Below are 24,801 nucleotides of genomic sequence, written 5' to 3'. Positions count from 1 at the left end.
CAGACAGACACACACACACACACACACACACACACACACACACACACACAACCACAAAAGGAGGGTGGGCTCTGGCCATCGAGTACTGTTCTTGGGTAGAGGGGTGATTTCAAGCCCAACTTCCACCACTGTTCTGACTCTGCCAGGGAGGCCACACCCTCCAAGGGCCCCCCTCACTCAGGCAACCACGTGGCATCCTGCCTCCCAGCCACCCCTGAGCCTGAGAAAGCCTGTCTTCCCCTCCGCCACACTGCCGATTGTAAGGAATCAGTTTAATCTTGCTACGTCTCACTTTTCTAATCTACATGTAATCTCAAGAAAGTCTCAACTACGTACAAGCTACTCGACACCGTTTTTTACAGACTTTTCAGCCTATGAAAAGTCTGTAAAAAGCCTATGAAAGTATCTCAAGGAGCACTAGACTAGAAGTTGGGAGTCATAGCTTCACGTGTATCATTCACTCAAGTGCCCGTGAAGCACCTATCACATGCCGGGGACCAAAGATACGAAGCTGTCCAAACAAGACACGCAGGGACAGAGGTTTAGCCAAGCCATTCAGTGTCTTGAGCTGAAATTAAAAGGCTTGAACAAGAAGCTCTTTTAAGTCCCTCTCTGCTCTCCTATTCTCCATTCTCTCCTTTGGTGCCAAGAGGGGACCGAAGCATTCTGGAATGTTCTGCTTCCCCAAACACATGCTATTTTTACCCCCTATTCATATAGCTCAGGCTGCAGACGTGTGACTTCTCCGCACTCTGCCAAGCATAAACGATGCATTTTCATCCAGAGTTTAGGAGCCTGAGCGCAGCCCTAATCTAGAAGACCCACGGCAGACACGGCTCAGGCTCCTTGGCACAGGGGTGATCATGGCTGCGTTCCTTCTACGTGGAGGAAATCTGGTTCCTTGAGATCAGAACGATAGAAAAACAGGAGCAGGGCAGCCAAGGCTTCTTCACGTGTTGCCTGGGTCTGTTTATTTCTTCTTCATCAACTCGTATCATTTTTGACACTGCACTTCAACTTCCTGGACACGGCCAGAGAGAAAGGATTTTAAGAGACACTAAAGTCTGGCCAACTTCTGATTAGCCACAGTAACGAAAGAAAGGAAGAGCGCATGGCCAAAGAGAGGGGGCTCCTGCCTCCGAGGACTGCAGCGCAAAGATAATCTGTATAGGATACGGAGAAGCATTAGGGAAACAAGTGAAAACCTTCCGTCCTCACCCCACCCCCACCCCCTGAATTCCCCTCAGATAACATTTCAGGAACACATTGGCTGGAGTTCCCAAGGGCACCGTATCCACAAAGGGAGGAATCTACAGTCTCCATGATCAACTTGCAAATATCAGCTCTTCAATCAATGTGGGGATAGATTTTTATAGCAATTAAACACTCTGAAGCTGTGTGGTTAAAGGTGCTTACTAGTGGTTAAGGTTTTTATTAGCACATCTTAATAGAAGTTTTCTTTTTATTCCAAGCTAAGTTCAAAACTAAGCAGAAATGTCTACAGTAGAGAAGGGGAAGCCGGGGACCGGAAAATGAGCAGATTGAAGATAGTAAGAGTGTAAATAAAGATGCATGTGGCTGCTGTGCTGTGCTTAGTTGCTCAGTCCTGCCTGACTCTCTGCGACCCTGTGGACTGTAGCCTGCCAAGCTCTTCTGTCCATGGAATCCTCCAGGCCAGAATATTGGAGTGAGTTGACCATTCCCTTCGGCAGGGGATCTTCCCAACCCATGGATAGAACCTAGGTTTCCCACATTGCAGGCAGATTCTCTACCGTTTGAGCCACCAGGGAAATCCAAGAACATTGGAGTGGGTAACCTATCCCTTCTCCAGGGGAACTTCCCAACCCAGGAATTAAACCAGGGTGCCCTGCATTGCAGGCAGATTCTTTACCAGCTGAGCTACCTGGGAAGCCCTCAGAAAAGGCTGTGCCCCAGAAATAAATTAGCCCAAATCAGTGATGCTAATAATGGGTGTCGTGGCCTCTCTGATCACATACATGCACAGGGTCTCCGTATGTTACTGGACACTTTACTTAGGACTGTTTCATACAAAAAGGACTGTTTCATACAAAAAGCCTTCCTATCTCACCCCCTCCAGCCTCTCTGCCCTGTCTGCCTGTGCTTACCCTCAAAAAGAAGCCAGGCTGCCCGGGGGAACAGTGCCTGCTGGTGGCTGGTGCAGAGAACTATCTATTGATCATCACACTTTTCTCTCCCCTCTGTTGCAATCAAAGATGCATAATTCATCCCCTCCTCCTCTTCCCTCTGTTTCTTCTCATTACCGTCAGGGAGGACTTAATCTGAACGTCTGAGGTCCAGGGATAGAATCCCAGTTCCTGCACTTCCCTGCCAGAGATGGAGGGAAATCCACATCCCCTCCCTGCCTCGCTCCTGTCTCTGGAAACGTGGACAGAAATCCCTGCCTGCCCAGCAAGGCCTTTATGAAGCAGTAGAAATGCAAGAACACCATGAACAGAATGTGCTGTTGTTCAGTCACTCAGTCATGTCCAGCTCTTTGCACCCCCATGGACTGCAGCATGCCAGGCTTCCCTGTCCCTCACCATCTCCAGGAGTTTGCCCAAGTTTATGTCCATTGAGTCAGTGTTGCTATCCAACCATCTCGTCCTCCGTCGTCCCCTTCTCCTCAATCCTTCCCAGCATCAGGGTCTTTTCCAATGAGTTGGCACCTCACATCAGCTGGCCAAAGTACTGGAGCTTCGGCCTCTAGGGCCCATCAAATAGAAGGCACGGCCTTGCTGTGCTGCTCACCCCTCAGCATCCGAACACTGCTCGGCTCATGGGAACTCCAGCACTGTCATGCTCTGAAGCAGTGACCTCAACAACAGATAACTGACAAGCCTTCCTCAGAGTTAAAGACACCATCCCAGCTCTGAACAAGCTCCCTTGTTGGGCAGATGTCTGTATTTTCAGTGTGAATACCACATGCCTCAGCAATGGGTCAAGTGGTCCACTGGGCCCTGCGTCAGCTGAAGTCATTCACGCTCACTTGCAGCAGGAAACACTGTTCCTGACCACGGTGCCCTAAATGGTCACTGGGCTTCCCCAAGGCTGCCGGTGCTATGGAAATTGGGCTCTGTGTTGGCCAGGAGGGAACTGGCCAGCCCCTGTGAGGCTCAACTCCATCCCCAGTTGCCATTGCCCCGTGATAAAGATCTCAAAGGGGCTAATGAAATTATCTCCTCTGCCTTTTATCCCTCAGTAACAACCACAAAATTAGATAAAAATGACCCCCTGCTCCTCTAATTTAAGGCCTATTCTATTACCTTCAACCCTGATTCTCTTTCAAACGGATATGAGACCCTGAAGACCCCACCGGCCAACGGGATTAGTAATTGACGGCTTCCTCCTCCCAGCCAGTTCTCCAGAAGGCGCTTCTGCTTCCCCCGTCCGGTGGGGTCACAATCAGTTCAATCTTCATGCTTCAGAGACATCCCCTTTGAAGAGGATCAAATGTTTCCCCACCCCTGCCTGGTGCTCCACTCAAAGGGGCAGCAGCCGCTTCTCACTAGAGCAGGAAGGGCAACCTGGCCAGAAAGGTTAAAGTGAGAGGAGGTCAGTGCAGTTAACTGTCCACCAGGCTCAAAGGCAGGCCCACTCAAACAAGCACTGTGGGAGGGCCGATCGCCCCCATAAAATGCGAAGTGCACTTTGAACCCGGGAACAAGGAGGATGAGAACGGTTTCCACCAGCCTGCTGGGACTCCTGGAGCTTCGGCTGTTTGCTTTCTTTTCCAGGTTGCAGCCATAAAGGGGAGCAGCACTTCTCTGCAGCAACCCCAGGCAGGCAGATAAAACAGAGGCGAGGTGAGCAGCAGGACTTGCCCGCCAGGAAATAAAGGAGAGGGAAGGGCAGTGCCACGTCTCTGGCGTAAAGGGAGCCAGTCACGGCTTCCTTTAGCTGTGAAGAAGCAATCTGAGAGAAGAGAATTCCGAAAGCCTCAGAAACCGCTCCATCGAAAAATGCTCTGTAGCAGGGGTCCCCAACCTCCAGGGTCTACTCCCTGACGATCTGCGATGGAGCTGATGTAATAAGAGAAATAAAGTGCACAGTAAATGTGACGTGCCTGAATCATCCTGGCACCCACCCCACCCGCAGCCCCTAGTCCATGGAAAATGTGTCCTCCGTGAAACTGGCCCCCGGGGCCAAAAAAGTCAGGGACTGCTGCAGAGAAGAGTCATTTAAAATGCTGGGAACTTTTTCACTCTCTTTTGCCTATCTGGAAAAGTTACTTTTATTGCCCAGTTATGTGAAAGCTTCGTTTGTGGTGATGTTTCCTAAGGCCCACTTGACTTTGCATTCCAGGATGTCTGGCTCCAGGTGAGTGATCCCTGCATCATGGTTATCTGGGTCATGAAGATTTTTTTTGTATAGTTCTGTGTATTCTTGCCACCTCTTCTTAATATCTTCTGCTTCTGTTAGGCCTATACCATCTCTGCCCTTCACTGCGCCCATCTTTGCATGAAATGTTCCCTTGGTATCTCTAATTTTCTTGACGAGATCTCTAGTCTTTCTCATTCTATTGTTTTCCTCTGTTTCTTTGCATTGATCACTGAAGAAGGCTTTCTTATCTCTCCTTGCTATTCTTTGGAACTTTGGAAAAGGTCAGTTTTCATTTCAATCCCAAAGAAAGGCAATACCAAACAATGTTCAAACTACCACACAATTGTACTCATCTCACACACTAGCAAAGTAATGCTCAAAATTCTCTAAGCCAGGCTTCAACAGTACATGAACCATCAACTTCCAGATGTTCAAGCTGGATTTAGAAAAGGCAGAGGAACCAGCGATCAAATTGCCAGCGTCCATTGGATCATTAAGAAAGTAAGAGAGTTCCAGGAAAACATCTACTTCTGCTTTATTGACTGCACCAAAGCCTTTGCCTGTGTGGATCACAACAAACTGAAAAAATTCTGAAAGAGGTGGGAATACCAGACCATCTGACCTGCCTCTTGAGAAACCTGTACGCAGGTCAGGGACATGGAACAACAGACTGGTTCCAAATAGGAAAAGGAGTACGTCAAGGCTGTATATTATCACCCTGCTTATTTAACTTATATGCAGAGTACATCATGAGAAATGCCAGGCTGGATGAAGCACAAGCTGGAATCAAGATTGCCAGGAGAAATATCAATAACCTCAGATATGCAGAGGACACCACCCTTATGGCAGAAAGCGAAGAACTAAACAGCCTCTAGTTGAAAGTGAAAGAGGAGAATGAAAAAGCTGGCTTAAAACTCAACATTCAGAAAACTAAGATGATGGCATCCGGTCCCATCACTTCATGGCAAATAGATGGGGAAACAACGGAAACAGTGACGGACTTTGTTTTGGGGGGCTCCAAAATCGCTGCAGATGGTGACTGCAGCCATGAAATTAAAAGATGCTCGCTCCTTGGAAGAAAAGCTATGACCAACTTAGACAGCATATTAAAAAGCACAGATATTACTTTACCAACAAAGGTCTGTCTAGTTAAGGCTATAATTTTCCAGTAGGCATGTATGGATGTGAGAGTTGGACTGTGAAGAAAGCTGAGCACCAAAAAATTGATGCTTTTGAACTGTGGTGTTGGAGAAGACTCTTGAGAGTCCCTTGGACTGCAAGGAGATCCAACCAGTCCATCCTAAAGGAGACCAGTCCTGGGTATTCATTGGAAGGACTGATGTTGAGGCTGAAACTCCAATACTTTGGCCACCTTATGCAAAGAACTGACTCACTAGTAAAGACCCTGATGCTGGGAAAGACTGAAGGCGGGAGGAGAAGGGGACGACCAAGGATGAGATGGTTGGATGGCATCACTGATTCAACAGATGTGAGTTTGAGCAAGCTCCAGGAGTTGGAGATGGACAGGGAAGCCTGATGTGCCACAATCCATGGAGTCGCAAAAAGTCGGACTCGACTAACTGAACTGAACTGAACTGAACTGATGGGAAGGCCTCCTTCCAACTCAGATCCATTGTTGTAAAAAGTCTCTAAGAAATAGAAAACAGTCATTTCACAACTGAGGAGGACATGAGAGTGATCAAAACATCTCCAGCCCTTTTAAAACCAGCGTTTCCTGGGAAACATGTATTTATAAGTTTCCTTTCACATCAGTAACAGAACTCCCACGGTAGATAAAACGGGCCAACAACTCACAGCTGACAAGCGCTCTGATCAGAGTAAAAAGTGGTTCCCAAATTATGCATCGGTTATATACTGGAAGTGGGAAAAAAGCCAGCTCTTGCCCAGAGATGTCAAAGCTTGGCTGTAGATTTATAATGAAACTTAATCTTAGAGATTTTCCCTTCTTTAGAAAAATATAAGATAGAGGCTCACCTGAAGCTAAAGGCTTCACCTGGAAACATCAGACACCCAAGGGAGGAAGTGCCGTCGTGTGACTGGGCCTGTCAGCAGCCGATGTCTGGGTTCACACTTTCTTCAGCAACAAAGGACCTCACTGGTCATGGTTAACGAGGGCGGAGTCCGGGGCCAGCAGATCAGTTGCTGTGTCCCCTAGCTGCCTTTGCTCCAACTGCTCCCAAATGTCTGCTCTGGACACAAGGGGCCCACTCTGGACAGTGTCTTTGGATCGAGGACAAGCTCTAAAACAGCTACATTAAACACACATGCACGCATGTGTCCTGATATGCAATCTGTACTCCTGCTGGGGCACGAGTAGTCCTCAGCAAAACTTGACCAAGAGTAAACACTGAGTTGAAAGAAACATAAAGTTCAGATGCTCTAAGGAAATTCAGGAACTCGATCACTACTTCTTGGACTTTCAAATTACGATGATGTGGAGTTGTCAAGATTCAGTGAGAGGGACTTCTCTGGTGATCCAGAGGTTAACACCCTGTGCTTACAGTGCGGGGCGGTCGGGATCAATCCCTGGCTGGGGAACTAGGATCCCATACACGACATGCCCACCCCCACCCCTCAAAGAAAAAAAGATTCAATGAGAGAGCTCTGTGAAGCATGCCTGAACCCACACCAGTGTGTGGAAGGGGACCAACTCAGTAGCCTGATGACTTGATCTGCCTCACTTGTTTTTCTAGCCAAATTAGAATCGTTACCAGAAAACAGGGGGCACTCTGAGAATCAGAGACCTCCATGAAACTCAGTGAGTGGCTATTACCATAAATTGATAAGCACTCCCCATGTGTTTGGCAGCATGAAGCCGAGACGCACACACCACCTTGCCCTCAGCTTCTGCAGGCACAGTGCAACACCAAACAGTTGATAATATCTCAAATTCCAAAACCTACTAACAAGCTAACATTCACTCATGTTTTAATACTCAGCTTTTATTTTTAACATCGGGGCTTTTAAACTGTAATTGTTTTCTTCACTTATCTTTCAAGTTACAACAGACAAGCCGGAGTCCACGGAGACGAGCGATCCCTGGGCAAAGCTGAAACCTCCCTCTATTCAAGCCCTAAGAACCTTGACGATGAACAGATTCAGGTAAGAGTCAAACTCCCTGCACTGCTTTGCCTGTCTGTGATCTCTCCCGCAGGCAGCTGTATATGGATGGGGCTCAGCGCCAGGTGGAAGAAACCGCGGTGTCGTGACTGCTTTTCTGCATGGGGCTAGTTGGCCCGCACCTCTCCTAGGCTGTGGAAAGCACACCCAGGAACCAGAAGCCGTCTTTCTCTTTGCGTTCACGCTGCACACACCCCCAACAAAGCAACTGGGAAGACGGGACAGTGAGGAGCGTTCACGCAGCGGCAGGATAAGCAGGCAGCAGCCAGCACTTGAGACATGCGTGCAAGTGGTCTTTGGTGAGATTTCGGTTCCCCCCGGCCCAGCTCCACCCTCGCTTCTCTGAACTCAGCTACTGGTCAGTTCTGGAAGGGACCCAGGCCCCATTCCGGCTCCCGATGCAGTGAACCACTGCCCAGGGGGTTGCTGCTCCCAACCAGCATGATGAAGCAAAATCCCCTCCAGGCAATTGGAGTGTCTCTCAAAGGTCCCAGCGTACTAAGAGGGACATGGAAATGCAGGATTTAAAACTTTTTATCAAAATTATGTAAACTGTACTTCAGAAATATTTTTATTTCCTCTGAGTTGTAAATTGGTCAAAGCTATTGTTTGCCCCCATTACTGCCCATAAAATCAGTTACAGGTTCAGTCCCGAGGCTGCCCAGGGCTCCCAGAGGCTGCTGGGCAGGACAGGTGAATCTTCCCGCAGCCAAGGGGACTGCGGCTCAGGGCCCCAGGCCGTCAGCTAACACCTTACTGACAACTGACACAAAGACTCCTGACTTCTTATCCTTTTCAACAGGGCTAAGAATCTAAACTCCTGCTGACTTAACATATTATGACAAATTCTCAATTACCCGTGGTAATGTGAGCAAACAGCCATGTAATGACTCCAAAAAGGCACTCTACACCTCAGTTCACTGGCTTGGGAATACAGTATCATTTCTTGGTGCTGGGGCCTCAGGTTTGTTTACTAGGGCAATTTTTTCTTCTCAGACGAACACTCACTCATTCACCGGAAGTCTATTCCATGCCAGGAACCACGGGAAATGGTAGTAAAAAGAACTCACAGACCAGAGGAAAAGATGTGTTCAAACAAGCAAAGCAGAGCTGCCCACAGGCCCATGCTGTGGGCTGTGTGAGGGGAGGCGGCGAGGTGGCCGCTGGAAAGGACTGTGCTCTGAATACCCTCTCCTTCAGACAGTTTATAATAACAAGTGGAATGTGGGCTGAGTTCTAAACAAGGAAAAGGAGTTCTAAACTACCAACTCAAATGGAGAGGAGAAGGGTGCCCAGCAAAGAGTACTGGGTGGCCAGCAACACCCAGGAGAAAGCCAGGCAGGTCAGTCAACATTGTCACCAGCTAACTCAATGGGGCTGGTGACCACTTCATACCTTTCTTAGAGGAGCTGCTTTAAATATTTAAGGGTTTTCTTTTTAATGCATGGGGTGGTTCTCAGAGTGCATGGCATGGCTCAAGTTTTCCCACAAGCAGCCTGAAAATGAAACAACCCCTTACCTGTATGGAGAGGAGTGAAGATAAGGGTGTGAAGAGAGTGGTCCCTGACGAGATGTAAAAACCACAGGCCAGCTGTGAACTCAAGTGTGCTTCCCAGGTTCCCTGAAAAACAACAGGAGAGGGCCTTTTCGTTACCTTGGAATCGCCAGTCCTTGAACAGTCCCAGTAAAGACCCACAGACCCTGCCTAAGGCTCCTTGGTCTCAGAGCAGAAAATCTGACCAACGTCACCAGTCCAAGGGGTTGGGTCAGAGAAGTGGGTGAGAATCCTGGTGTTTAGCTCAGCGGGAGGGTAACGGTAAGCCAGGCGCTAACCCAGTTGTGTCTTGGTCTCCTCCCCGGCCAGGGCTATCTCACAGAATGATCTAGAAGGTCTTCAGTGCCTGGGCACCATGCCAAGCCTGGAGTCACATGAATGACCATGGCGTGGGTCTCCTGCCCCCAGGGAGCTGACAAGCCACAGAGTCGGGGGAGTAAATGGGCAGTAATCAGGACCTTGATGCAGCTGAGAGGAGCTGAAGTGCGGAGAATAGGAGATGACGTGCAGCCTTTGCAGAGGCAGCTGCTGATCCCAGAGAGGTCAAAGGGCACTCCCCGGAGCAGGTGATGGCTAAGCTGAGGTCTGATAAGCAAGAGTTGACCAGGCTACAGTATACCAGGCAGAGCCAACAGCAAAAGAGGTGCCCAGAAGCAAGAGAACCTAGTGAGTTCACAAGCACAAGGAGTATTTCAGAGCCCAAGAGGGAGAAGGAGGTCATTTTAGCAGAGTTTGGACTTGCTCTTAAGGCCAATGGGCAGCCCATGAAGGGTCTCCTGCAGAGTGGCATGGTCCTGAAAGCTCTCTGCAACATCAGAGAGAAGTAACTGGAAGGAGGTAAGGAATGCCCCCCTCAGACATCGCAAATGCCACAGCCCTGGTCTGCTGCGGAGCTGACCAGGAGAGAAGGCCCCGGGGCAAGAGGACAGGGCCAGGGCTCCCTCCATGAACCACTGCTGAGTTACAGCCTTCTCCAGGGTTAGGTGACTCTACCCGGCAGGTGCCCCGCCAGGCGCAGTCTGCCTGTCCCAACACACCCTCCAGGAATGGAAGAACGCCTGGTGTCCCAGTGGTTCTTGACATGTCCTTAGGCCAGTGGCTCCGGTATCGCCTGGGGATATGTCAGAAAAGCCAACTCTCGCCGACTCCAGACCTAGAGACTCCACATCTCCGGAAGCGGGGCCCAGCCCCTGTGGGTTAACCAGGCTCCAGGTGATTCTGATGCTCTGCCCAAGGCAGCAAGCACTAAGCGGGGGACAGTGCCCGTCCCGGGGGCCAGAGCACAGGGCACAGAGCTGGCCTGGCCTGCTACCTCAACAGCGCCACCATGTGCAAGGCCTCGCACTCTGCGGGGCCTGTAACGCCCATTTACGCTTAAAGGGAAATATACAGGCGGGTTTTACTGATGCTTAGAACTGTTCCTAGCCCTGTGGACCAAGGGGAGGAGCACACAGGCCCACCTCCTGGTGGGAACCCGGTGCTCTGGGAGAATTCCATTTCCCTGAGAGATGCCCGGCCCTCTTCTGCTGCCCTTCTTTGTTTCAGGCAAAGGAAACTCCAGCTACAAGTTTCTCCTCCAGCCTCCAGACAGGGAATCTGACCACTCCAGAAAAGGAACAGTGAAGCTATCCAGAAAGCTCCCATGGGTCGAGTTTCTTTCTGGAGTATGGAACAAACTCTGTGGTTACAGAGCTCCCAGGCCCACAAGCTATAACATAATTCAAGGCTGAAAAGGGATCCATTTGTTGCCTTTCTCTTTGAATATCTATCTTCTCTATAAGAAAGAAAAAAAATGAACCCCTCCCCACCAGAGAAAAAAAAAGTTTCTGTAAAGAGCAAGCAGATTCTCACATGCTTCCTTATGTTTCTATAGCCCTTACTTTTCTTCATAAAAGGCCAAAATATGGGGTTCAAGACATAAAAACAATGTTCACGCCTATCCAGACCATGGGGACGAGCTGCCCACTTCAGTTACACTCAGCTGCTGGGGGGTGCCCCTCCGGCCAAGGCCACAGAGAGGGGGCTAAGCCGTAGGGCCCTGTAACAGATCAAGGAACCCAGTGTGGTCCGGGGGCCAGTGAAGACCCCACACGCCCAGCACAAAAGGAACGCTGCAGAAATCCCCACTGCCTTCCCTGGGGACTGCACCCCACATCTGCACACTCCAGCTCTCCAGGTTCACTTGGAGAGCAGAAACCTTCCTGCCCCTCTGAGGGCCATTTCCCATCAGTTTTGCGGAGGGCTTGACTCTTCAGAGACCCCACGCCACCTGGAACGTGCTTTAGGGTATATAGTCTTTCTCATATCTGCAAACAATATTTACAGCTCCTGGCTGGCCAGAAGAAACTCTGAACTCAGCCCTTCTGAAGCTTGTCTGAGTGGTTCGGATTTTCAGAACAGCGTGGAGATGGTGGGGAGAGGCAACCTTCTCACTTGCCCCTGCCCACCAGGTGCCCGCACCTGTCAGGACCTTTTACACGCCCCACGTGCCTATTCATCCTGTCCTCCACACCCTGCCAGCCACACTGAAGACAGCGACTGTTTCGCCATCTCCCCACCAAGACTGTAAAGCTCCGTAAGTAGCCAACTAAGTGCACGTTAAATAAATGACTGACCACATGAACATACGGACTCAACCAGAATAAGAATTTCAGGCCTGGATTCATCCCCTCACCTCCTCTTGCCCAAACAAGTGAAATGACTTGCCCAAGGCCACAGAGCAACTAACGGTTGGGAGAGGCTTCTCAGTGCGTTCTCACATCCACAGGCTGTGCTCCCATCTTTGCTGGGTACCCGTAAACCATCAACCCTTGCAGACCAAGGCATCTTATTTGTGATAAGAAAAACCTCATTTTTGTGTGTTTTTGAGCTCCTGCCCAAGAACACAGAGGACCATCTTGTGAATCTTAAAATGTGGCGCACTATACCCAAACTGAGGATATGGACGGGACCCCGGGGGTAGCAGCGTCAGGAAATGGCTGTCGGTGGGGGAGCGGGTCAGTCTTTGTCATCGTTACCACAGTTCTGGTCCCTGGGATGTAACAACACTTGTAACTTCTCTGTTGGTCAAGCAGTGTGGGAAAAAGACTCTCCCCACCATCTCCACTGTGTTCTGAAAATCCGAACCACTCAGACAAGCTTCAGCTGGGCACCAGAAGGGCTGGGTTCAGAGTTTCTTTTAGCCAGCCAGGAGCTGTAAGTATTGTTTGCAGATATGAGAGCAAGAGACTATACCCTAAAGCACGTTCCAGGTGGCGTGGGGTCTCTGAAGAGTCAAGCCCTCCTCAAAACTGACTGGCAAACGGCTCTCAGTGGGGCAGGAAGGTTTCTGCTGCTGGCCAAGTTCTCCTGATAAGCAGGTACAGAGCCTGGATCGTTTCCTGAACTTCTCTCTCAAAATTTAATAGACTGGGGGTGGTGGGGGGGAGTGCAACAAAATCTCAGGCCCGATTGCAGTGTTTAATCTTAACTTTCCTGCCTGGATCATCTGGTTTTCATTACAACTGGTCAGGAGCATGTGACATGGCCACCTTAGGTAGAAAGAAGGGTGCCAGGTGCAGAGACAGTGAAGCCCCTATTGTACACAAATCGAGTGAGTGAGAATGACTTCTGCCCAGCGCCCTCCCAGGTATCCTGGGCTCCCCGGGACACCTGAGCTGCCCTGCATGGCCCCTCCAGTCACCCCTGCCCCAGCCCTGCTCCGCCCACACAGTGCCCACAGTTCACCCCATCAGAGTCCACTCTCTTCACACCCTTATCTTCTCTGGCATTTTATGAAACTATTCCTGTTCAGGGCTTCCCTGGTGGTTCAGCTGGTAAAGAATCCGCCTGCAATGTGGGAGACCCGGGTTCGATCCCTGAGTCAGGAAGAGCCCCTGCAGGAGGGAACAGCTACCTACTCCAGCATTCTGGCCTGGAGAATTCCAAGGGGCTGCAAAGAGTCAGACACGACTGAGCGACTTTCAATTCACTTCACTTCCTGTTAAGGCCTAAGTAATCAATGTAGTACCTTTTCTATGGATGCTTACATGTTGGATAGGATGTTTAAAGAGAACCATTTCACCCAAATTCCTCTAATGGTAAAATTCTAGGTATGCCAGTAAGTGAACTCCAGCTTTTGGACACAGAGCCCCTTCCACACTCCTCCAATCCCATCACACTGACCATTTCCCACTTCATTTGTTTCATAAGCTGATCCTGCCCCTACAGTGGAGGGAAGACAGACCCTGCTTTGGTAGAAATGGAGGTTAACATTAACACAATAATGTGCAAAGTCCAACTCCTCAGTCTGTCAGTTCGCCTGGGTCAGAACCAAACTCTGTGGAGGATGATGGACCCTTCTCCATTCATTTCTGGTCAGCGCTTACTTAAGAAGGGAATACGCTAACATTATCTCCAGAGTCTGAATCCAAGCAGGGGAGAGTGTGGGAGAAGTCGGCCTCAGGACATTCCTTTCTCTGTAGAAGCCCGAAGTGCATATCCCAGTATCTCCAAGAATGTCCCAAAGCATTTAATAATCAGTATCTGTAACACCTTCCTAAAAATAACAGCTTCAGAACAGACTCCTACACTGCTGACAAAGGACTCTCTGATTCGGTCCCATCCAAGATTAGAAAGAGCCTTACTGTAACATGTGTCAAGATAAAAACTGAAGTGGGTCCAATGGGACAAAAGCCAGCCCTTCACAAGCAAGTATCTGAGAGGCCAAGAAAAGAGCAGGTAAGGGAGGCCCCCAGACATGGCTGATAACACAGGCTCAGATAGATAGGTTTCCACTGATGTTCCTCGAAAGCGGGATTTCAAGAACCTGCCCAATTATAAAAGCCATCTAGAGAGTCTGTAAAAAATTCAGATTCCCAGGACCTGTACCAAACCAACCAACTCAAAGCTCCAGGGTGGGGTCTGAAACACATCCAGGGGGTACCCAGCAGAGGATCAGGTGAGTTTCGTAAGTAACATTCCAGAGCAAACAATATGTAACTTTTTAAAACATTGTAGTCATATAAATTCAAAGTGATAAGGTCCGTGAGAAAAGGCAGGCTTAATTGGAGGAAGTTAGAGCCTTCTTTATGTATTTAAAATTATGGAACATAATCAAGTAATGAGGAAATCAGTTCAATTAAAACGTAGCATAAAATAAAACCTCTTCTTTTAGCTTAACCATATTCCACCTGGAAGACTATCCATGACCTCCTTCCCCACCCTGAGGGTGGAAGGCAATCCCAGAACAGCTGCTCGGGGCTGTTAGAGACTGGCAGTGACAGGGCTGAGGGCCCTCAGGGCAGTCCCAGTAAAGAAGCAGGCATCAGTCTCTCAATCAGGACCCACGTGCCCTCCTGCTCGGGCCTTCACAGGGCTCAGCCCCCAGCTGACCATTCCGCAGCCTTCTCGTGGCCCTGTCTCATGTGAGGCCTTGCTCCTCCAAACCTGCTCCACAGAACCAGCAGTGCCAGGCTGACGGGATCACGCCAGCAGAATCCCAGGCCCCACCTGGGCCTGCTTACTCAGAATCTGCTTACTCAGAATCCCAGGCCCCACCTGGGCCTAACAAGATTCCAGACTCCTCCTGTGTCCATTCAAGTCTGAGAAGCCCTGCTTTAAAGCCTGGAGAGGGCCTCCATCAGGACTTTCACCCACCTGGGGAATACCCAGCTCACCAGCCCACCCACTTGGGCTCCAGCCTCTAAGAGGCCTTCTTCCTCACGATCCTTACTCAAGTCTTGTCAGACTCGCTTTGTCTCAGGGCCAGATCACTGTCAGCAGAGCCCAGTGACAGCTGACAATCCAAAGCCCAACATTAAGGAGGTGGCAAGTACTGACCGTCTCCTATATCCTCATCTGGCTCCTCCATCTGCCCGCCTCCCCGAAGAGGCAGGACTACGGACCCCGTGACTGCAAGTCAGTAGAGACAAGCCAAAGTCAAACAATACTGTGGAACGCGGGCTCTCGGTCCCAGCACGATGTTAATGAGGTTGAGGTCACAAGCAGATTAGCTTCCTCTGTATCTTGGCACGGACTCCAGCCCTCTGCCCTCTGGCTGCCTACAAAGGCTGACACACCCCTGGTTACTACGAGGAGAAGGACTAGGAGAGGCTGAACAGAGCAGGGGCAGAAAAGGACGCAAAAACCTTGGACGGCTGGGGAATGAATGAATCGAGGATTCATTCTGAATGAATGACACTCAGCTCAGAGGGGTGGCTGACGTGACAGATGACCGGCGAGAGCTCAGAACCATCGAGCAGGCTGAACAAACACATCGGGATGAGAAAGCTGAAAGCTGACAAGAAGAAATGGGAAGTCCTACGGTCAAGATTTTAAAAATCAAATACACGTATGGAAGCTAGGGGAAATCTAAGTTCTTATTTTAAAGGTTTTATTTTAAAAACTTTAAGTTCCTATTTTAAAAGGTTAAAAAAAATTTTTTTTTTAATGCAAGTGTTGGGGAGTTCCCTGGTGGTCCAGTGGCTAAGACTCCACGCTCCCAATGCAGGAGGCCCAGGTTCGATCCCTAGTCAGGGAGCATGGGCTCTCTAGGTCCCACTGACATGCTGCAATGAAGACCCGATGCAGCTCAATAAATAAAAGATTTTTTTTTAACGCAAGTTTTGTTGACTAATGGAGTAGCTAGGAAAGCTAACATACGTAGGGCCCATAGGTCAAGGGGAGCAGTGGTCCCTGCGTAGCATAGTGTCCGGACTATCCTCAACTGACCCCCGGCCACCTGTCCACACAGGTGTATACACAACCTGTCACACTTCATGGCTGCCACCTCTTGGGTTCTTACTTCTCAGCGTGGCTGGCCTCTGTACCGGACTACCGCTCTTTATGGCTTTGGCTTCTGTTTTAAATATCCCTCATACCAGCTGAGCTCTGCTTGATGCCACCCTTTCTTTACTTATCAAGAAAAGAACTACAGATCCAAGCACAAACTGGGAAAAGCACATTTAAAAAAAAAAAAGAGAGAGAGAGAGAAAGACAACCTAAGCAACCTGTTTACCAAAAGGATTTGACTCCAAAAAGACCTACAGTCACCTGTGTAAGCAGGCACACCAGGGTACATATTACAGCATGGATCTGTGCAGGATCAGTAATTAGGTCAGTAAATTATGAGCTTCCAGTATAGAAAAGCCCTGAAAATGGCTACTATACGGATGAGCAAATGACAGGGTAAACATCTGTTTAGACATACTGCCCTGTGTAGAATCTTCTTCTAGGAATGGTGTGATGGTTTCATTGCTCAGTAAGTATCCAACTCTTGCAACCCAATGGACTATAGCCCACCAGGCTCCTCTGTCTGTGGGATTCTCCAGGCAAGTTACTGGAGTGGGTTACCATTCCCTTCTCCGGGGATCCTCCCGACCCAGGGATCGAACCTAGGTCTCCTGCGCTGCACGTGGTCTCTTGCACTGCAGGCAGATTCTCTACTGCCTGAGCCACCAGGGAAGCTCCAGAAATACACAGGTAGCCGTTAAAAAAAAAAAAGATGGATGTGATTTTAGACTGTTTCTGAAGTTGTGAGCAGTGTTTTCCTTAAGTGTCTATTTCATATACAAATGGTAGTCATTTATACACACAGAAACACTGCCTACTGGGAAGTTTGTAGTTGCCAGATTGACCAGCATATTCTTTCTAGGTTCAGAAAATGTGATTCCTAGGGGTGAGAAAAAGTTATAAAATTTTCAAAGGTAAATTTGTCTGGAGTAATAAGTGCCTTGTGCACGGCTTATCTGAAGATTAAAAGAGACTACTGTCTGTGCACTTATGGGCATCTTTAAACAACTGGCTAACTGCCTCCAAATTAGAAAATGACATGTGAAATTCAGCCCAACAGCAGCCCACCTCGGGAGAAAGGAAGCTTGAACTTCAGGTGCCCTTGACAACACAGGGCCGTGTGGAAAGAAATAAAATGCTGAACAATAGACTCAGTAGAGGAAGGACAATCCCTTTAATTTCCCGGGAATGTGAGGAGGTTGATGCTAAAGGGATATTTAAGATCTCGTTGCTGGCTTGAGTTCTGCTAAACAACTGAAAACAAGAAAACACAAAAGAAACAAAGAAAAAAAAACACCAAAATGCACACATCAGTATAGTATATTTACACACATCTATAGGTAGACAGGCCTGGCGGGCTGGGGGCTAGCCCTGAGCAGCCTTGATTAAAACAGGAGAGAAGGAAAACGTGGGCCAAGATTCTTCTTAATTTGGCATGGCTAGCTGTCAGTTTAAAAGATTTAATAGATATTTATGACAAATAGAGCATCTGTGTTCCTGCTGATGGACTTAGGACACTGGGGTGATTCATTGTCTCAAGCTAACCCAGTCCAAAGCAGGAACTCCTAAGAAGATAATACTTCCTCAGATCTCAGTGATGCTTTATTGCGATTGTGCTGCTAAGTATGGCTATCATCTTGATTTTATACACTTTTATCAGCCTTTTTGGAGAAGGAAATGGCAACCCACTCCAGTATTCCTGCCTGGAGAATCCCATGGACAAAGGAGCCTGGTGGGCTACAGTCCGTGGGGTCACAAAAAGTCAGACACAACTGAGTGACTAACACACACACACACGGGTAGATATTTAATTTGGTACATATCGATCAGACACATTTAGATATCGAAGTGAAATGCCTCTCAGATCACACTTCACCATGTCTATGAAATGTACAAAGGGAACCGACGGGAAGGAGTGGGTTCTTCCCTACTATTGGGAGGAAGGTGCCCCGTTCTGGCCCTGGGTCACCTAACGCAGTCCTGGTTATGTCCCTCCACAACCACATTTACAACAGATAGGAATTTCAAGTCTTCTTAAAGACGCAGACCGGCTTTGCCATGGACACAGCGCAGATGTAAGGAGGTATGCGGCGCTGTGGCCAAAACCGCCGACACGGTGTTTTGCGCAAAGAACAGAAAAACACACCAACAACTGTTTTGTTCTGTTTTTTTTAAGGTAGCATGCTATTTTTTAATAAATCTGAAAAACAGAAAAATAAAGAAAATAGTCATCTGTAACTCCATGAGTCCAAAATAATCAGAATTTTAGCCTACCTCCTTCAGAATGATGTCAGTCATCAGACTGACGATGATTAATAATTCCACTGAGTGTACCCTAAACCCACACCAGTAGGAGAAGTGACAGCTAAATAATCAAACAGCATGCCTGCCCTTTAACAGGTCTTCACTGGGGCCTGCTTTGCACATGTATGTTTATTACACAAATGAAATTCAAATTAACAGCCTCTTGAGGGCCATACTGTGTATCTGCCAAGTCCTGTCCAGCTCTTTGTGACCCCATAGACTGTAGCCTGCCAGGCTCCTCTATGGAATATTCCAGGCAAGAATATTGGACTGGGTTGCTATTTCCTACTCCAGAGGATCTTTCCAATCCAGGGCTCGAACCCACATCTCTGGCAGGCAGGTTCTTTACCGCCAGAACCACCTAGGAAGCCCTTAGGGCCACGTGCTAACTTCAAAATAGGAGGCAGATAAGCCTTGTCCCAGGTAGACACGGAAACAATAGCTCCCCACGCATTCAATACAAGGTCTCAAGGTGCCTACAGAAACCCTTCTCCTGGCAGATAACCAGTCCCACTGCGGTGGGAAGAGTGTGTTCCAGACTCTTTTCTTCTTTATTTTTAAATTTTTTAATTGAAGGATAATTGCTTTATAGAGTCTTGTGGTTTTCTGTCATACATCAACAAGAATCAGGCATAGTTACACCCCTGTCCCCTGCCTCCCGAACCTCCCTTCCGTCTCCCTCCCCACCCACCCTTCCAGTGTGTCACAGAGCCCCTGTCTGAGTTCCCTGCAGACTCTCTCTTCTTAAGGACACTAATCCCATCCCAGGGGCTCCACCCTCATGATCCCATCTAAACCACATTACCTTCCCAAGATGCCGCCTCCAAAGACCATCACCATGGGCGTCAGGGTTTGGACCAAGGAATTCTGGGAAGAACACAGTCTATTCGGAATATGTGGATGTCCTGGGGGTGACGGATGATCAAATGTATCAGTTGTACATCCTAGCCACTAAATACGTTCAGAGCCTTCCTATGTACATCCCTCTAGACTATCTCGGTTCAAAACAACACAAACAGATCTCACCAAGTCGGCAAAATACCACCAGTAAGAGTCTGCTCACTGAAGGCCAAAGTCAGGGCTTGATTAGCCCCTGTTAGGCTAACTGAAAGGATGAAAGAGAAAAATGCAATTACAAGGACACAGATTACTCTCACCCTGAACACTGTTCAGTAAACCTCAAGAGGCCAGTCAACCACTGACCACTACTGTAAAAATGACTCCGCCTTTCATCTCCACTTCCAGACTTCTCTTCCCTACCTGTGGATCCAATGCTCTGGTGGGCATCTCTCCCCAGAAGGCTCACAGCCCAGCTGTGGAGTCAATGAACTCATTCCTCCTCACCATAGCTGTTCACCTCAGTGAAAGGCGCCACGTCCCAGTCCAGTCACCCTGGGCTCCCTCTTACTAAGAGCCCAGCCCTTAGTAAGGAAGTGTGGTCCGCCTCTCCAGGCCTCTCCCACTTTCCCTCACCAAGTCCCACCAGGATTCCTACAAGAGCCCACCAGCTCACCTGCTATTCCCAGCCCTGGCCTCTTGCCATCGAGCCCACCTAGAGTTCCTTCTAACGCACAGTCTGATCACTTCAATCACCTGCTTCAACAGGTCAATTCACCTGCTCATTCCCCATCTTCCATACAGCTTTCAAGATGAAGCTCAGACTCCTCAGCTCAGCATCCAAGATCCAACGCCCGCAGGGACTTCCCTACACAACTTTGCCTCTAGTCCAAGCAGCTACTCTCAGTGCCCTGATGACCTTATACCATTTCAAGCCTTTAGACTCCAGACATATGCGTTCTAATTGTACCAGGTATTACTGTAACCTTAAAAGTAATGGGAAAACAAGCAACCTTGAAGGTGCATGAGGGACCAACTATCCGCTCTTCCCTTTACTCTCGGCCCTGCCTCCTGTCAGCTTCCCAGGTGCCGCTAAAGAACCCGCCTGCCAATACAGAGTCAACTATTTAAGTACCAGACCAGGCTCCTCCTGAACACAATCTGGGTTTTATGAGCTGATGATCAGATTGGACCTTTGATTCCTTCTTTGTCTTTTTAAGGCTGTGAAGTCTCACTTCTGAGTAAAACCTCTACTTGTTCTCCTAGCATACTGGCTGGTGATTCTACTCAAATAGGACACATACCTTATTATAAAGCACAGAAAGAAACAGGCCCCCTTTTCTTCCTTCTCCCTGTAGAGGACCCTACGACCAGCTGCCCGCAGCCGCCATCCCCAGCCAGATCACCTCCCTCCAAGCTGGCTGGCCTGTGGAAGAGTAGCACGCCCAGCACACTGCTTGCCCAGCACAGGCACTCCGATACAAAGTGAGAGCTTCTCTAGTTTCCGGAGCTCCTTCCCACACAGAGCCTGCTTCTCCAACCCGCATGAGCGCTCTGTGAGTGGAGAGGCCTGCTCTTAGTTTCTGTTATCAGACGTCAGAACAGAGCCTGGCCCACCGGAGAGCTTACTGGGTATCTGCGAATGACTGGATAACAGAATGGATGAATGAGCAACCAGGCATGCCCCCCCCCAAATTAGAAAAGCAATATGCTCCCCAGCTCCAAAACTATTGTTTTGCTAAGAATGTCTTTTGTTCATTTGGCAATTAGGTACAACCTTAGGAAGACCTGGGCAATGGACTATTAACCCCAAGACATACTTTGAAGGTCCTTTTTGGAATAAATTCTGGAGATCAGGTATTTGGTTACTATTTGTATCTTTCTAAGAGCAATGAACATTGAGTAAAACATTGCTCTAGAATTCCCAAGAGAGACACGATGTCCACTTTTTCCCTCAAATAAATGTCTATATTTGCTTTGGTGGGACCTGAGAAGGTGCCCTTGCAAGGGAGCAGTGAGGCTGAAGTTGCAGGCCACAGCTGCCTCAGGTCCTCAGACCCACACCGAACCTGCACTACACATTCCTCACAACTGGAGTCCCAGAAAAGGCTGACCTGAGGGGCCAAGAGCATGCAGCCTGTACGTTCTAGAAAGATCAAATGTGTCTGACAGCGGGCTGCTGGGGGCACAGGGACAGCCTCAACTGAGGCCAGCCATCAACCATCCTGGTAACCTGCCTCTTTGAATGGCACTGCTTTTTCCTGGGCATTTGAAGTACTAGACAAACACCATAAACATTTTCTAAGCACTTACTCAGTGTGATGCACCACCCTACCTAAATTCTATATAAAAGTACATAATCACACTTAAACTTCAAGGTGATTCTTTGACTTGAACTTTATCATCATCATTTCACAGACACAGAAACCAATGCTGAGAGAAATCAAATAACTTGTCCTGGGTTCCGGTAGTAAGTGACACCTCTGGGAACCCAACAGTCCCAGTCTGTATCTCCTATATTTTGGTCTCCTATTTTGTCAATTTCTTTGCAGTAAAGAAGTTGTGTTTGTGAGTGTGTGTCTCTGTTAGTTGTTTCAGTCCTGTCCAACTCTTTGCAACCCTATGGACTGTAGCCCTCCAGGCTGCTCAATCCATGGGGATTCTCCAGGCAATAACGTTGGAGCGGCTGCCACTTCCTCCTTCAGGGTATCTCCCCCACCCAGGGATTGAACCTGTGTCTCTTATGTCTCCTGCATTGGCAAGCCTGTTCTTTACCACTAGCACCACCTGGGAAGCCCAATAAAGAAGTTAAAAAGCTGTATATGTTGTGCATTAAAAATGGGTCGTTTTCTATATATTTTCTATCTTCTCCTACCTTGGACTTTTCCTCCCTGCCCTTCCTAAACACTGCCTGAGGGTAAAATCTCTGCAGTCAGTCAATCGGCACATCTGAGGCCCATCCATGTGCATACACAGCATATATTACTTTTTCCAGAAGGCACTTGTTTTGTTCTAATCCACAAAGATTCGTTTTTTCCTTCCTAAAGACAAATTACTGGTTTGTGTATCCTGACGCAAATTATATTAGATTCAAGAATGTTCATTTGCAGTGTAATTATTCTTCCTAATTGGACTGCTCTGAAGATAAACGATTTCCCCTCCCCACTCCCATCCTGCAAGACACCCTGTCTTTTTCCCTGGAGTAAAATGTTTGCTGCACCCTTTGCAAACACACCACAACAACCCACATGATCTGTCCTCTGTGTGACCACTCAGGAAAAATATTATTGTAACAGTGGGTTTTATCCGGTATTACCTCAAACTCCTCCAACATTATTTTCTCAGAATCAGATCTCTGACAAAGATTAATAACAAGTCTATCACAGTATGATAGCAAAATGAAATGGAAATCTTGGCTGTTCTTTCTCTTCCCTATCTTTAAAACATTTCATCTCCCTACCCACCAGCATGTGTTTCCTATCTCTTATATTTGCAGGAGAGAAGTCATTTTTTTAAAGAGGACCCGTAGCGAAGAGTCAGGAATACTCGGGAAAGAGCAATACCGAGGTAATTAGCATCCGTCATCGCTCAAACCTGGCGCCGGTGGAGCGCTCAAGCCAACGGGCGAAGCAAAAGCAATGTGCAGACGAGAAACGCCTCTCGCAACTCAACTCGGTTACTCAGGTTTAACTCGCAGCGGCCGGCTCTAACACACCCCGCCCCCCATACCTCTGCCCGCTCTGGCTCCAACACAGACTTGTCTATAGAGGCCGCTTTGCGATTTCAGACTGAAGGTCTACTTTTATATGTGGGTCACTGATGGCAATCGAGATGCACGCACAGGATCACAGGATCCGCAAAATACAGGAAATGGCCCGGGTGGGAGTGAGGATGGGGGTGAGGGGTAAGACTTCGGCTTTCCTCTCAGTTACTCCCATTGAAGAAACCAGCTGAAGGATTCTCATAAAACTCATGACCCTCCTGAAACAAGAGAAAAGGTGAACAGGACGGAAGGAAACGCTTTCTCTCTTCTGAGTTCAAAGGACCTACACTGCTGAATGAAAGGGGTGGAGGGGGTGAACTGTACACACAAACTTCGTGCCTGAAAACATCCAGAAACCCCTAAGAGTCTCCCCGGGTCCTTTACCCCATCCCTGAGCTCAGCCCAGCCCGCCCAGATGTGGTCTTCCCCCTCCACGCCCACCTCCTTCCCCCCTCCTCCAGCCCTCACCCCCGATCCCTGCGCTGCCCACAAAAATGCAGCCCAGATCTGAGCAGCAGCTGACGTCTGCGGCCGGCTTGACCCACACACCGCAGTCCAGGCCCGCGCGGGCGACCACCGGGCGGCCCCGGGCGCCGAGTCCGCAGTCAGCGGCACCCGGGACCCGCGCCGGCCGAAGCACGCCGCCGGCGGCGAGAAAGCTGGGCTCGCGCCGACTTCCCAGCAAAGCGTCTTTCCAGGCACAACTTTTTTTCCACTTCTGCGGCGGGCGGTCGCGGCTGCCAGAGACGAAGCGGCGTTCCCTCCTTCCCCAGCGTCCGGCACCCGTCCCGCCAGCACCTCCCGGGCCCCGGTCCGCCCTCCGCGCGGGCTCGGTGGGCGCCGCGCCGGGTGCCCCGCGGGCCGAGGCTGCGCGCGGGCCCCGCCGCCCCGACTCACCCGGTCGCGGCTCGGCGTCCTCGGCTCCGAGCCGCGGCTCCCCGCCACGCGTCCCCGCAGCCGCCTCTCGGTCTCTCCGGCCCCGCCGGGCGCGCGGGGAAGGAGGAGGAGGCGGGCGCAGGGAGGAGGGAGGAGGCGGGCGGAGGGGGCGCGGGCGGGAGGGAGAGGGTCCCGGGCGCGGGAGGCGGCGGCGGCGAGGCGAGAGCGCCGACCTCGGCCGCCGCGGGGCTCGCAGGCTGGGAGGGGACGGAGGGGCGGGGGCGGAGAGAGGAGGCGGCCGCCGCGCCTCCCTGCCCAGGGCCCGGCCGCGCGCCGCCGCCCAGTCACCCTCGCCGAGCCCCGCTCCCGGCCGGCGTCCGGGGAGGGTCGGGCCCGGGGCGCTCCCGGCGTGGGGCGGGGCGGGCGGCCGAGGCCCGGCCTCCGGGGCGGAGTGTCCCGCGGGGCCCCGGGGGGTGTGGGCGCCAGGGGATCCCCGCCAGGCGGGGCGAGGCCCCGGGGCCTGGGAGCGGTCCCTGCGCCCGTCGGGCGGCGACGGCGAGTCCGGCGAGGGTCCCCCGTGCTGGGCCCGGGGAGCTCCCGGCGCGGTTTCGGAAAACCGTCTCCAGTAGTCGGGAGAGCGCGCTCCGCCGGGCCGGGGGAGGCGGGGAACCGCGGAGTCGGGGGTGAGACGGCTGGCCCTGGGGCTCCCGGAGCGGTTCCCCAGGTGGGAAGGTTGTCCGTGCGCTGATCCTGGAGGATCCAAAGTCGGAGGGTGGGGTGGGGGTGCCTGGACCCCGCATCCTCGCCTTCCCCTCCCGGAGTCGAGGATCCGCGCGTCAGTTTCCTTGCCCTGTGAGTTTCTAAGACAGAAAACAGTGCAAATAGCCACAAAGAGTATATGTCAATTGGTTGCTTGAGATCCTGAAACATCCTCCCCTGAACTTAAAATGCGGTTTCGGAGTGAATTTCTAAGGCCCTTTATCTAGTAGTCTGGAAGGGCATCCTTGTCCAGAGAGGGGACTCACGAACTGACGCCCCCAGAGTGGGAGCAAAGAGCCCAGAGTTAAATGGTCAGAAATTAAGGTGACAAGATTCCTTGTGATTTTGACGTTGGCACAGAGCATTTGGCCAGGCAAACTCTTCTTGTCTTTTCTTCCTGTCAACTCCTCAGCCTCTTACCTGAGTCATCGGTACGCACTAGTCGCCTGAATTC

General features: G+C 50.1%; 1 protein-coding gene across 5 annotated transcripts in view; it reads right to left on the bottom strand.

Moving 5' to 3' along the window:
* Positions 1 to 23,759, bottom strand: part of LHFPL2 (lipoma HMGIC fusion partner-like 2) — a 171,746-nt gene extending 147,987 nt beyond the window's left edge. For 4 of the 5 annotated variants that reach the window (XR_001918605.1, XM_018053681.1, XM_018053680.1 and 1 more), the window contains exons 1-2: positions 23,610 to 23,759; positions 9,002 to 9,103 (exon numbers count right to left, since the gene is read on the bottom strand). The gene's annotated coding sequence lies outside the window, so the exon portion shown is untranslated. Of the gene's footprint in view, positions 1 to 9,001; positions 9,104 to 18,917; positions 20,034 to 23,609 lie in introns of those variants that run through there. The other variant, XM_018053682.1, reaches the window with a different exon arrangement.

This window comes from Capra hircus, chromosome 10 (genome assembly GCF_001704415.2).
Source record: "Capra hircus breed San Clemente chromosome 10, ASM170441v1, whole genome shotgun sequence".
NCBI lineage: Eukaryota > Metazoa > Chordata > Mammalia > Artiodactyla > Bovidae > Capra > Capra hircus.
The sequence above is the reverse complement of the archived record's forward strand: the minus strand, read 5'-3'. Positions and strand labels throughout refer to the sequence as shown.